Below are 15479 nucleotides of genomic sequence, written 5' to 3'. Positions count from 1 at the left end.
CACACACAGTATAATGACCACCACAATAAAGTTAGTTAACACATCCATCACTCCACACAAATACCTTTTTGTGTGTGAATGGTAAGAACATTTAAGATATACTGCCTTAGCAACTTTCAGGTATATAATACAGTATTGTTAACTATAGTCATCATGTTGAATATTAGATACCTTGAAGATATCATCTTATAACTGAAAGTTTATAACCTTTGAACAGAATCTCCCCATTTCCTCTTTCCTCCATCACCACGGCCCTTAGCAACTGCCATCCTACTGTTTCTGACTTTGGCTTCCTTTTAGATTCTAAATATAAGTGAGATCCTACAATATTTGTCTGGCTTATTTCACAGGCAAACAAATGTACTATAGGACATTTAGACCATCAAAACAAACTAACTAAAACTTGCAAAACTATGCTATAGAGAACAAACTGAGGGTTGCTGAGGGGAGGTGGGCAGGGAAATGGGATAAATGGGTGATGTATATTATGGAGGGCACTTGTAAGGAGCACTGGGTGTTATAAGTAAGTGATGAATCACTAAATTTTACTCCTAAAACTAATATAACACTTATGTTAACTAACTGAAATGTAAATAAAAGCTTTAAACTATAAGGGAAAAAAACCAATTTAGAATCAACTCTTATTTTAGTTTAGGAAAATACTCTTAAGTGATTATGCTTTTGTTCAATGAGAGCTTTTCAGAAGAGTTGTAACTCTCAGGGTACAGTTGATTTAATATTATTATAACTATATATCTATAATGTGAATATTATTAAAATAATTTTCAATGTGAGATATCTTTAAAGCTTTTTTGTTACTAATTCTGTCTCATAAAAAATCCAATCCTACTTCCTTAGGTATAAGGAATTAAGATGCAAAACAGGACCAACATTGGAGAAAGTCTAATATAAAGAATTGCATTCTAGTTGCAGATCTATTCAGTTCAATTAGGAGAGAAAAAGCATATTTTTGATAATTTTATCAGATAGCTCAGACTTATATTTTATTTTGCAAATGTGCAAGCAACCAATTTACTAGGAGTTTTATTAAAGGTTTGTTCTTTTTTCAACTATAAATCAGTCATCCTTGAAAGTTGGGGCTCATTTTACTACTGATGACATTTCATTTTAAAATACTAACTTGCAAATGATATTTTTCTCAAAATATCCTTTCTGGTGATATTCTATTTTCCTATTATCTCATTCTTTAGAAGATTAGTGATATTTGAAGGTCACCTTTTCAGGCCACGGAGCAGATCATGGGATAAATTTGCATTTGGACTGGTGAACTATTGCCTATGCAGATGATAAAAAGACAGAAGCTTGATAAAAACATCTTCACAAACCTAAGAAAGATAAAGGAATGGAAAAGAAAATGTCAGATTGGCATTTACATCTTAATTTTGAATACTTTAATTATCCTTTACTTCTCTCCAGCATGTCATTTTACATTTCCCATCATTAACCTCAACACAAAAGATATGAATCTGTTCTCCATGATATCTGTATGGGTTCATTTTCCTTCTGAAAGCAATTCGTTTGTAAATAGCTGTGTGGCATCTCAGAACTCCTGCTTGAAAGACCTATTATCATGTTTCCTTTTGATTTGGAATACACCATTTCTAACAGAAAATTCTGAATTTCGAGTATATTTAAGGATGCAAAGATTTTATAATAGAGAAAATATATAAACTACATTTCAGATATTTTTATCTACAAGGTAACTTTAAGAAATTATATCCTCCTATTACGGTTTTTAAAGTAACAAAAATATGAATTAAATATGCTATTTCCAGCCATAGTAGCAGAGCACTTACACACTGTTTATGAGGTGCTCATAGATTAAGGTGTTTTTAAAAATATTTTGCTATGTTTTAATATTTTGATGATTTTTAAGTATTTTACATAATTAACCCATGAGAGGCAAAATCTGATAGAATTGCAAGGAGAAATAGACAAATCCATTATTATAGTTGAAGCCTCCAAAACATGTCCATTAGTAATGGGTAGCTACAGTACAGTGAAAACCAGTGACCTGAACCATCAATCAACCTGATCTAGTTGACATTCCTATAATGCTCTGTCCAACAACAGTAGAATACACATCCTTATCAGGTTGTCATGGAATAGTCACTAAGAAAGACCACATTCATGGACTTAAAATAAACTTTAAGCTTTTAAAATAGAAATCAAAATATCTTGTCAGTACTCAAGAGAATTGAATTAGAAATCTATAATGGGAAGATAACTGGAAAATCTCCAAATATTTGGACATTAAAAAATATATTACCGAATAATGCAGAGGTCAAAGAAGAAATTATAAGACAAATTTGACAAATATTTTCAATTAAATGAAAATGAAATGTTGGAATGCTGTGACATCAGTTCTTAGAAGGAAATTTATAGTATTGAGTGCATATATATAGAAAATAAGGAAGTTCTAAAATCAATAACTGAAATTTCCATCTTAGGAAGACAGAGGATGAAAAGAAAATTAAGACTAAACCAAGAGAGAAAGAAATGATAAAAATTAGAGCCAAAAACCAATAAACCAAAAACACAATTCAAAGGATAAAAATAAACAAAACTAAAAGTTAGTTCTTGAAAACATCAGTAACATTGATAAATCCCTAACCAAGCTAAGTCAGAAAAAAAGAGAAAGGACACAAACTACCCATATCAGAAATGATAGCGGGGTCATTACTGCTGAGTGCATGAACATTAAAATAATAATAAAGGATACTATCAACAACTTTATGCCTACAAATTTGATAAATGACATGAAAATGAACCAATTCTTTGAAAGATATAAACTATTAAAGCCCTCACAAGGATAAATAGACAACTGGAATATCTACAGTAAGCGAGATGGTGTGGTATTGATAAAACATAGACGCACAGATCTATGGGCAGAATTGGGAGTCCAGTAATAGACCCACACAGATGTAGTCAACTGTTGGGTTTTTGTTTGTTTTTAACAAAAGCACAAACACAATTCAATGGAGAGAGGATCATCTTTTCAACAAATGGTGCTAGAATGTTGAAAATTCATATGTGAACATTTAATCTAAACATAGGTCATCCACCTTACACAAAATTAACTGAAATTGATTGTAGATCTAAAATGCAATACTATAAGACCTTTAGAAGAAAACATGGACAAAACTCTGTATTGCCTAGTTTTTGGTGATGTTGGACTTAAATTCAAAACTTCTGCTCTGTGAAAGATACTATTAGAGAATGAATAGTCAAGCCACAGACAGGGAAAAATATTTTCAAAATACATATCTGAAAGGACTTGGCACTCAAAATATACAAAAAAATTTCTTAAAACAATAAGAAAACAAAGTGAACAAATCAGACCATAGGCAAGGGATCTGGACAGACACTTCATCTAGAAAAATATACACATGACAAATAATCATATAGCACAATTTTCATCATAATTTACCAGTAGAGAATGGAAGTTAAAACAAGATATGACTACCACCTATTAGAATGTCTCAAATCCAAAACCTGATAGTACTGATTGCTGATAATGTTGAGGAGCAACACCTCTCATTTAATGCTAGTGAGAATGCAAAATGATATAGCCACTTTGGAAGACAGTTGGAAGTTCCGTACAAAGCTCAGCGTAATCTTATGTTATGTTAAGGCATCCAGCATTCATGCCTCTAAGTATTTACTCGACTGATAGAAAAATTTATCTCCACACAAAATTTGCACATAAAAGTTTATAGCAGCTTTATTCAGAATTGCCCAAAACTGGAAACAATGAAGTTGCCCTTCATTTGGTGAATATATAGATAACCTGTGATACAGTCATATGATAAAATACTATTCAGTGATAAAAAGAGTGAGCTTATCAAACCAAGCAACAATGTGGATAAATCTTATGCATATTGCCAAATGAAAGAAGCCAGTCACAAAAGGCTAGGTACTAATATGAATCACTTTACATGACATTTTGGGAAAGGTAAAACTATAGACGGTAAATAAATCAGTGGTTGCTAAGGGGTTCTGTGGAAGGAGTAGTGTTGAATAAGTAAATCAGAAGGGCTCTTTAAAAAAAAAACTATGAGATTATTCTGCATGGTACTGTAGTACTTCATAACATTAGGCATTTGTCAAAACCCATAGAACTTTACAGCATGAAGTGGACCCGAACATATGCAAAATTAAAAAAAAAAGGCAACTAGGTTGATGAATGAAATAACCTATTGAAGTGGATGTGGGGGAAAAAAGCATTGACCTAAAAAACTATGACAATGAATGGAGACTAAAGATGAAATATCTCTATATAAACATTTTACTCTAGTTGATAAAGTTTCTCCCCTTGGAGGAACATGTTTGCAATTTCTGAAATCACTGTGAATATTTATTTAAACATATATATATATATATATATATATATATATATATATATTTAAACATATATATATATTTAAACATATATATATATATGAATTAAATTTTTAAGTAAATGAATAAGGGATGATGGGAGCTAGGTTTTCCCACTGACATTGGGAGATTTTAGACAAGCAAAGAGAGAAGGCTAGAATGATCCATTTGGTAATGGAGTAAAGTTGGACACATCAGTATAAAATCATGTTTTGGCTTAAAACGGATATGGATGGTAACGTAGAGAAATGTTTATACATAAATGTATATAGAGAGGTCAGTATAAATGCATATACTTCCTTGTTCTGTTAGCTGAAGAGGGCCTAGAAGAAATGATACCTCAGTAGCAGCAAGGAAATCCAAGCAACCACACACCTGAAAAGTGCCTAGACATAGTGACTCATTTTCAAAAAGTACAATATGGAAAGGGGAGTAAAGAGTAACTGTATCATAAGGAAACCTAACAAACAGTAACTACCTCAGCCAGGTGAGCAAGGTCAATATCAACAGTGATAAGTCATGTCAATAGTGTGTGTTCTTGAGGTAATGTGGTAAGAGAGGAACTTTAACTCTGTGGTCTTCCTCCTAAAATCCTATAACTTCAATATAATGATGAGACTACTGAGGGAAATTCTAAAGAATTTATAATGATCACTTCTCAAAATTGTCAAGATAGTAAAAAAAAAGCCCTAAAATTAATGTTGATTGTATTTTAAACTAATCACAGTTTCCTTTACTTAAAAGTATTGATTTGATTGTGAAACATTTATTAAGAACATTTAATGAGAAATATCAGAACTAAATTTCACAATATTTTAATTTTACACATTATATATCTTAGCTATAAATTACAAAGACAATTCAGATACTTTGCATATACTCATATTTTCAGTTAAGAAAAAAAAACAATAGTTAAGTTACTTGTTCTTGGATTTAAATTATGTGCAAAAAGATAATAGTGATTTAATAAATGATAGTTACTTCAGTCATATAATATTCTACCACTTTTAGAAAATTGGTACAATTTATGTACACTTTCTTACCTGCACTTAAGTGTGGACTTGATCAAGTAGTGAAAAATTGTAAGCTGCAATATATGAAAATGAAGTGTTTTTTTTTTTTCAATGTTTATTTTTGAGAGAGAGAGAATTGTGAGGCGGGGGCAGAGAGAGAGGGGCAGAGGATCAGAAGCAGGCTCTGTGCTGATGGCAGTGAGCCTGATGTGGGTCTCGAACTCATGAACTGTGAGATCATGACCGGAACTGAAGTCAGACACTCAACTGACTAAGCCACCCAGGTGCCCTAAAAATCAAGTTTATATAAGTTAAAAATTCAACTCTTCATATCTATAAAAGTTTTTCTCTGATTTAATTATCTTTTCAAATGCTTGAGAGATTATCAAAGTAGCACATGTAAGTAATTTAAAAGTGAAAGTTTACTTCAGATTCATAATGAAAAACAGCTGTTCAGTGTCACTTTCTTTATTCCTAAAGACCAGTTCCTTAGAAGTAAACAGTTTCAAATATTCTAGCTGCTCATTCTAGAATTTCTATCCATAAAATGTATATAATAGTATTTTTGGTCCATTAATTTAAACATTATTGATTTTGTATTATGTAAATATTGTGTCCTGTGTTGAACATCTACTGTCTTATGGACGTTTTCATTATTTTTCATTTTGTGTGTTCTTCAAGGGTTTGATACCTACTTATTTTAATTTGCTTGGATATATTTTTAATTAGAACCATACTATTTACTTTGATGACTTCCCATATAATTGCTCAATAGTGGAATTTCTCAGGTAATCAGTTTCATTTCAGATAGTTTTCTATCCTCTTGCTCAGATTTGATTCGCTTCATAGCTATGAGATCATGGGATTTTCACTATTACCCTAAAAAGTACTCATCTTTTTTGTTTCCAGTGCCTGTATGTTGAGTTATGTATTTTCCTTTTCCTCAGTTTGTTCCATTACTTTGGTGGAACATGCTATCAGGAAAAGGTGCATAAGAGGAAAAATTTTGTACACTGTGCACATGTGAAATAGTCTTTTTATTCTTGATTGTTTAGCTGGTAATAGAATCTAGGTTAGAGACTAAGTTTACTCTAAATTCTGAGGGCATCTTCAATTGTAATGGGTAATACCATTTTGGTGTCTGATCTCCTGTATAGGATTTGTTTTGTTCACCCATTTTTTTGACTCTTTGGATATTTTGTATGGCGTGATTTGCTAATTCTCTCTCCTACCGAATGTCATCTTTTCATCTTTTCATCTCATACATCACCCTTTTCTGAAGAAATAAGCATCTCCAATTTTTAAATCTATTTGGTTCTACAGCATAAATAGGCTTTGCTGCTTGTTAATATCCCTTTCCATGGTCATTTGGAATTCTGTTTGCTCAGTTGGGTTAAAAACCTCACCAGCTTCTTATTGCCTCCATATTAATGATGTATCTTTTCCTTTATTTGTCCCCTTTTTCTCTTTGTCCTTGTATAATTATAACTTTTCTCATCTAAACGATCTTAATAAGGGAGAAGACATACATGTATGCCTTTAACCTGCCACATTTAATTGCAAGTTTATTCAACTATTTTTAAATTTACTTCATTAACACAACTATTATAGGATATTCAGTTATGTCATTATTTTTATATCTCCTGTTAATTTGGTAGTTATTTTTCTGCTTTCCCCTCTACCTTTATTTTTTTAAATTTTATTTTAGAGGAATAGAGAGAGAGAGAAATCAGAGGAGAGGGGAAGAGGGAGAGAAAAAGGATCTTAAGCAGGCTCCACATTCAGCATGGAGCCCGATGTGGGGCTTGATTCTATGCCGCTGGGATCCTGACCTGAGCCAACATCAAGAGACGGATGCTCAACCAACTGAGCCACCCAGGTGCCCCTCCTATTATCTTTATTTTAAGCAATAAATTAGCTCCAAACTTGAGCCTTTGAAATATAAACAGTATGCTTATTAACATGTGTGACAGCAATCATTAATCTGGTAAGACCAAGCAATAAGCTATTTTGAAAAATTAACAATTTTAGAAAAGCAAAGTTACTTTTCAAATTATCGAAAATTGCTTCATTAATTTTTGGTAGAAATCTTCCTAAATGCAGTGCTCATTTGCTTTCTATCTTAAACAGACTCTGTATATTAAATATTCTTTCGGCTATTGTTGCTAATCTTTATTTAATGAAAACTAGTTGATTTAATCAATAGGAAGAGTAACATTTCAGGTGCAGTTGAGATATGTAGTGAAGTTTGTTATGAATATACTCACAGATCACCATTACGTTGATATTTTTTCTCTTACCTTGCTGTCTACTGTTATAGCTATAACTCTTATTTTCACCCATTTTGCTCCTTTTTAAATACCTTCTGTCTACCAGAGTTTATCAGCTAAAAAAATCAAATAACAAATGTGTAGTCAAGACATTTATTTTACTAACAGTTGAAGTTTGTTTCTCTGGCACTAAGGGCTCGTGTCTCTAATGTAGTTAAATAAAACAGTAGGCTATATAACAGTTGTTTTCCTCAGAGATTTTTGTTGCTTATTTCTTCTGAGTTCCTTAGATGAATTTGGGTTACTTATCGGTAGGATTTACCTTCATCTCTGCTTCTTGTCTGGATATTGTAGTTGTCAACATATCATCACTGAATTATTATATTGCATTTATTAAATAAAATGTATTTATCATATTTCCTTATTTAAGTATTATAAGCAGTATTTCTCTTAGTGATCAAATAAAACACTTAAAATTAGTTAAGTAGTTTACTTAGTACTCACTACAAAATTTAGCCAAAAGCACAGATTGAGTTGTACTCCTATCTTGGCTGCACTTACACTGGCTAGTGAAAAACATTTAAACATTGTAAACATTGGTTTCCTCATTTTTAAAACAAAGATAATAATAATTTCTTCCATGCAGGGTTTAAGATCAAATCACGTACGGTATGGCACCTTCCCTCACATGTGAAAACATCTCCATAACCATTAGCTGTTACTATACTAAAGTTTTGTACCAAGAATCTAAGTAGTTGCTGGTGATAAGCAAAACAGTTATAGTCAACGCCTTAATAGTATTATTTCTTCATTCTCTGTTTCAAAGTAGAAAGTGATAAATTAGAGTCTCTAATTAGTATAAAACGTGATTAATCCAAGGAAAGAGGATGGTGATAGGTGGTTTGCATACATACAGATTCAGATTTGCGTTTTGGTTCTGCTACTGGCTAGCTGTACATTTTGGCAAGTTATTTAACTTTTCAAAGCCTGTTTCCTTCGATGTGAAATGATTATTTTTATTTTATTTTTTTGAGGAGATTTTTTTTAAAGTATGTTTGACACAGAACGTTGCATTCGTTTCTGTACAACATACTGGTTAGTTGCATTAGTTTCTGTACAACATACTATGTTCACCACAAGTGTAGCCACCATCCATCAGCATACAAGGCTATCACAGTATCATTGGCTGTATTTCCTATGCTGTGCCTTTCATCTCAAGACTTATTCCATAACTGGAGTCCTGTACCTCCCACTCCTCTACATCTATTTTGCCGCTCCCACTTGCCTCCATCCCCTCTGGTAACTATCAGTTATCATCTATATTTATGGGTCTGTTCCTACTTTTGGTTCTTCATTTGTTTCATTTTTTAGATTATGTATCATATATGTGAAATCATATTGTGTTTGTCTTTCGCTGTTTGATTCATTTCACTTAGCATAATTTTAATAGCACTTTCTTCACGGGATTGTCATGATGATTTTATAAAAAAGGTGGCCATACAATGAATAATACTGTATATTTCACAAGTAAGTGCATAATGCATGTAAGTATAATGGCATTAATATTTATCTCCATAACTAAATGCAAAATTTTATTTTTTTTCATTTTTTAAAAAATTTCTCTTTCTTGAGAGAGAGAGAGAGAGAGAGTGAGCATGAGCAGGGGAGGGGCAGAGAGAGAGAGAATCTCAAGCAGGCTCCGCACTGCCAGTGCAGAGCCCTAAGCAGAGCTCAAACCCATGAATGTGTGATAATGACTTAAGCCAAAATCAATAGTACAATGCTTAACTGAGCCACCCAGGTGCCCCTAAAAGCAAATTTTTAATTAATGCCACTTATATTAATCACGATTTGTCATTTAAGAATTATACATAATTTGGAACGCCTGGGTGGCTCAGTCAGTTGAGTATCTGGCTTCAGCTCAGGTCCTAATCTCACAGTTCGAGCCCCACATTGGGCTCTGTGCTTACAGTGAGGAGCCTGCTTTCGATTCTCTCTCTGTCTCTGTCTCTCTGTCTCTCTCTCTCTCTGCCCCTCACCCACTTGCACCCTCTCTCTCTCTCTGTCAAAATAAATTAACTTAAAAAAAAGAATTATGCATATAAAAATCTGATTTGTACACACACTTTGTGAATAATACAGCAATAAATGTTTGTTATAATTATATCTGGCTTAAAAAATCACATCTTCTGAAAGCTGTCACTTTGTTTTTTGAATAACATTGAGGGATTCTGTGGTTAGCCACCAATTCAAGAAGTTTATCTTGTACCTCTGAGAAGAAAACTATTTAGTAATTTTAGTAAGATTCTGCTCTTGTTCTTTTGTCTGACACATAGATTTTGTTTTTATTTTTTATAAGAAATGTAAAGATTCTCTATTTTACTCCTTCCATCCCATCTCTCCTGAGTATGGGTGTCCAAATTAGTCTCCAGGAACATACAATGATGTTGATGTAAACCTTTCTTTATTGCTATGAATCATAACAATCTATTTTTACCATTTAACTTTTGAGGGAACACGAGTCTCACTTTTACAAAATGAATGGTATGAAATTATTACTCTTTCTCTGAAAGTAAACATGTCCAACATTTATACGTAGTTTTCTACGGATATCAACACAAAAATATTCAATGTATTTAATTTTTTGAAGAAACTTAATCAGAATAATTATATCACATTTTGAAGGCCAAATAATTTGTTAATTGAATTTTTTACTTTTATAGCATATTTGTTGAGGCATTACATAGAAACATAATAGAAACAATCATATCCTTTATTTGTTGAATATTTCAATAGAATTTTACAATAGAAGAACGTATCTTTGAAAGTTCAAGCTATCATGACTTTCTGTGTCAAATAACATTATATGATTTAGTTGTGAGGAATCTAACAAAAAAACTAGAACTTAGTTATATGAGAATTTTAAAATGTGATGAAACTGAATTACAAAGATTTTTTTAAAAATTTCCCAAGGTCACAGTTATTATTTGTTGGACGCAGTCTGGGATATTTTTAAAACTTATATTATTGGAGTGGTATATTAATATAATTCATATAAGGGCATATATAAACATAAAACATTTTAGATTGACTCTGTTTTTGGTATGTAGAAATGAAAAACAAGAAAAACCATCTCTATTTTTAGAGTTTAATCTACATATTTATTTGCAGAAATAGGAAATGGTAATGTATAAGTTTATTCATTGTATCATTATTTGTAGTGGCAACACTGGGAAATAAACTGAATGTCTGTCATTTGAGGATTAGTTAAACAAATTACACCAAAAAGAAAGATATACAAAAGGAGTATGACATTTTCTACATATAGGAATATTGTTAAGTAATAAAAAGCAAGATACAAAATGATGTGTATAATAGACATGAGTTTTTGGTAAAATGGTGGGACATAATCTGTATTTATATTTGTATGTATATTCATAAAGACACTCTGGAAGTAAATAAAAGGGAGGGTAGGAACTAGTAACAATGTTTACCATTGGCAGTATTGAAGAACAGGGCTGGTTGATGGGGAACTGGGATGGAAGAGAGATTTTCACCTATATTTTGGGGTTGTTAACTATGGTCTCATATTGCTATTCAAAATTAAATCACCTTAAAATATAAAATGCTGTGAAAACTATTGTATCACAACCGATCATACTGGCAAAAAGAGGTCAAAATTTTTCAAAAAATAATTTGCAGTGATAGAAAGTGAAGAATGAGAGAAATTGGATATAAACAACCTTTTTCCTGTTCTAGTCACTTAAATGTCAGGGCCATGGAAGGGGAAGTAGAGGAATGGAACATGTTTTTTCCTGAAGTGACAAAGATTATTTAACTGGCTACCAGTGCATGGACTCTGGTAAGAGTGCAGAATGTCCACCTTCCATTTCTAGTGAGAATAAAATGAACATGAGGAAGTTAATCATTCTCCATAAAGCATGAGTACTTTCATCACTTTCCATGGACGTGATTACAACTCCAGGTTCTAGTTAGTATCTTCTCATACATAATCTTAGATGACCTTAGACTATCATGCTCTCTTCTTTAGAATAATCCCTACTTCTTTTGCGAACTCTATATATGAATGTCTCATCACACCTTCCATGTATATATTACTCCCAAGTTGATTATTCTTAGCAGTACATAAAATTATCCTTGCCTCTGAACTTCAGAATTTTTGACTCCTCAAAATTCTTTTTTTATCTGCTAAAATCATCAAGCAAGTAAACCTTGCTGTTTTGTCCTCTTATCTGTTCCAGCTCCCTTTTTTCCCCACTAAATTCTATTTTAGATACCCTTATTAAAGCATATCAAGGGTACAACCTTCTCAAAATTATCTCTCCTTTCTTGTAAAACATGTCATTCATTTGAAAAAAATCCCACTAGTTCTAACCTCTTAATGAGGCTTAATGATGAATCTGTGTCATACTGTTGATTCAGTGTAATGGCAGTGATATACTTACATAACAGATAAACCAAAGTTAACAGAAAAATTGTCTCTCTCCTCTAGTCTTATTTTTGCTATTTTACATTCAACTATGTGCTATTTTCAAGTGAGTAAATATAGAATATTACTATCTTCAATAGAATTTTCCAAATTCAGTAGAAAAAAATAATTTAAGAACATGTATTTTGGAAAAAAGATAAACTGAGTAGAGGAATGTCAATTGTTAACTTTAATTGGGTCCCTGGGGGTGCCTGGGTGGCTCAGTCACTTAAGCATCCTACTCTTGATTTCAGCTCAGGCCATGATTTCATGGTTCATGAGATCAAGCCCAGCACTGGGCTCTGCTTTGACAGCACAGAGTCTGCTTGGGATTCTCTCTCTCCCCCTCTCTCTGCCCTTCCCCCACTCACGTTCTTTCCCTCTCTCTCAAAAAAAATAAATAAACTTATAAAAAATTTTATTTATTTTTATTTTTATATTTCTTAGGGTTTATTTATTTTTGAGAGAGAGAGAGAGTGTAAGTGGAGGAGGGGCAGAGAGAGAGGGAGACATAGAACCTGAAGCAGGCTCCAGGCTCTGAGGTGTCAGCACAGAGCCCCAATACAGGGCTCAGACTCATGAACCATGATATCATGACCTGAGCTGAAGTAGGACATTTAACCAATTGAACCTCCCAGGTGCACCTTATAAAAAAATTTAAACAGGGTTGCTGAAGGCAAATAATTTAGAAGTAAAGGAGAAACTGAGAAACCATCGTATACTTATAGTAAAGACTTCCAATACCTCTATCCTCTGAGGCCAGGTTGTCTGCCTTATAGGTCTTATTAACAAGATCCTTTGGTCCTCCAGTAAATAGATTTCCTTAGGTGATACCAAGGAAATAGCCTCCTTATGCCAAATCCTGATCCATTGTTCAGTGTGCTACAATAAGGTTCCAGGATATTACCAAAGCATGTTAAATACTGCAGAGATATGCAATGTGCACTTTGCTACACTGCAAAAACAATAAGGAAAACTCTTGACAGAGGTTGGATTTTATTAACAAAAGGAAATAACAATAGAAATTAAGCTCACTTTTTTTAAGTTCATTTATACTGGGACAATGATGACTACTTTAAAATTAACTAAAAATAGTCCTATTTATTAGATAGTATCACTTCAATATGACCAAAGTGACATTTAGTGTTAATTTGGAGCAAAAAGAATTTCAGATGAGTTTCAGCATTGAAGATATGCTCTATTGTTTCTGGCATATTAGGGTTTACCTTGTCAGTGTTCATTAGAAAGGAAGTTTATATCAACTCTGAAAATAACAATGGACTTCAGAAAGCATGTTATTATATTTCTAGAAATTTTCCAAAATGAATGCAAGTAATGAGTCTCCCAATAATTACAATGGAAAAGGGGCATCGCCATTGTAAAAGAGTCCTCACATATTGGTTGAGAATCCATTGTTAAGTACAGACAAACTGTTTATGGAAAGCATTTAAAAATTATTTTCTTCTAATGTGCCTTTGAAACTAATAATGTACCAGAGGTATCCAATGGTATAATAGAAATCAGCTTTAATTTAAATTTAAATTTAATTTAATCCAAGGCACTAGTTTATACTCTGAATGAAAATCCAGGCAAAGTCCATAAAGTCTTTGCTGTCCCTTAAGTAAAAGATAGTATTGGTTCAAAAAATTCAGATATCAGTTTTATTAATAATCAACTCTTGAAAATTCACTTAAAAATACTCTTTTTCCTCTCAATTTTATAGATAACTGAAATGGCAAAAGGGCATATTTGGCATCTTCTCATTTTCCTTGCATAGGTTTCTCTTTGTTCTTCATCTTATCAACTGCAGGGGAAGGAATGATATCAGGAAAGTTCTTGTTTGACCAGCAACATCCAAGGTGGCACTGGCTTACTCACCTAGCACTTGGAGCTGTTTAAACTACTTCTTTTCACGAGTATCTTCAAGGTCTCTTGAAAAAATTTTCTCTTAACTCAGCATCTTTTACCTGTAGATCCTTCTTTTGATGTAGACAAGTGGATCTTCTTTAGCTGGGTATTTATAGCTTGGTTCTTAGGTTCTGATAATCCAGAGCTTTTCCCTCGACATTAGTGTATTTCCCTATAGTTTCTAAGAACAACATACCAGTACGCTGTTGTATGTAGCCCATGTATAGACATTGGGAAATACTCAAATTTGCTCCAACAAATTCCAGAAGTCTCCAATGTAGCATCTCTTCTGTGTTCATCATCAAAAGATCCAGTCAGTCTTTGGCCATTTCAACTTGCCAGGTGAGTCAGACTGTTCACTGTGTTTGTAAAATTGTGAGGCCATATATTAAGCTCTCCAATTGGTTGCACTAAGCCCCACTGAAACCCTTTTCACAGGCTGATGAGAGGAAACCATTTCCTATATTACCTCTTAGAGTGAAGGTGGTGAGTGGTGGGACTTAAAAACCCACCAACTCTCTCCAGAACCTTCTCCTAACCTCCAATTCTGTCCTTATTTTCTTCAATCCTATTGTATAGGCTGGGAGTGGCCAGCAAAATGTCACATAACTAGCTGTCCTCCATCTCTTTTTCTAAGTCTTGCATGATGGCCTTTCACTTGTGGTATCTGTTGTCATGAAGCCTAACCTGAAAATGAGGCAATCATTTCTCCCTTTCTATATCCTGCTAACCTTGCTAGGCTTAGGGCCATGCAAATCAAATGCAGAGAGCTCTGATTTTGGTTCATGACTATAATTTCCCAGGATAAAGTTGAAAACACAGTGTGATCCACCATAATTCCATATATCGCTGACTTGTTTTATAGAAATATCTGTGTAATATGTTTTTATCTGCTGATTATAAATTAACTGCAAAATATTTTAATATATAAAATACTTAAATACTCTAAGATAACTAGGTATATTAAATGAAAGAACACCTTTTTACTTTTGTAACTAGAAAGGTATTATAGGGAAGTAAGATAATGTGGCTTTTGAAGACTTTATCTGAAATCCATTCAAAATTGTTTTAAGGGATTTAGTTAGATTGTCCACCACTAAGCTAAGTGTTATTCTGAGCACAAATGAAAAATTGGCTTTCTGCCTTTCTTCCTTCTTGACTAACGTTGATGGAATGATAAAATGGTCAGCATCTGCCTGTTCTCCAGAACCTTATGTTACCATCAGGTTTGGGTCACAGTCACTTGGAGGTTATTATCACTGTTTCCAAGCCTAGATAAAGATCCAAAAATGTTTAAGGTACTCAAACATTTTTGAAGCTCCTACTAGAAGATGAAGGATTAATGTCAGGTAAGGATACCGCTTTAAAGGTACCTTATAGATAGGTAGTTGCACATTT

The 15479-nt window shown here is 32.9% G+C and overlaps 1 long non-coding RNA gene across 1 annotated transcript in view; it reads left to right on the top strand.

Moving 5' to 3' along the window:
* The window catches only part of LOC132667320 (uncharacterized), a 159717-nt gene that overhangs the window by 109114 nt on the left and 35124 nt on the right, over positions 1–15479 (top strand). The window lies entirely within an intron of this gene.

This window comes from Panthera onca, chromosome B2, assembly GCF_046562875.1.
Source record: "Panthera onca isolate mPanOnc1 chromosome B2, mPanOnc1 haplotype 2, whole genome shotgun sequence".
NCBI classification, from domain to species: domain Eukaryota; kingdom Metazoa; phylum Chordata; class Mammalia; order Carnivora; family Felidae; genus Panthera; species Panthera onca.
This window is presented reverse-complemented; position numbering and strand designations above follow the sequence as displayed.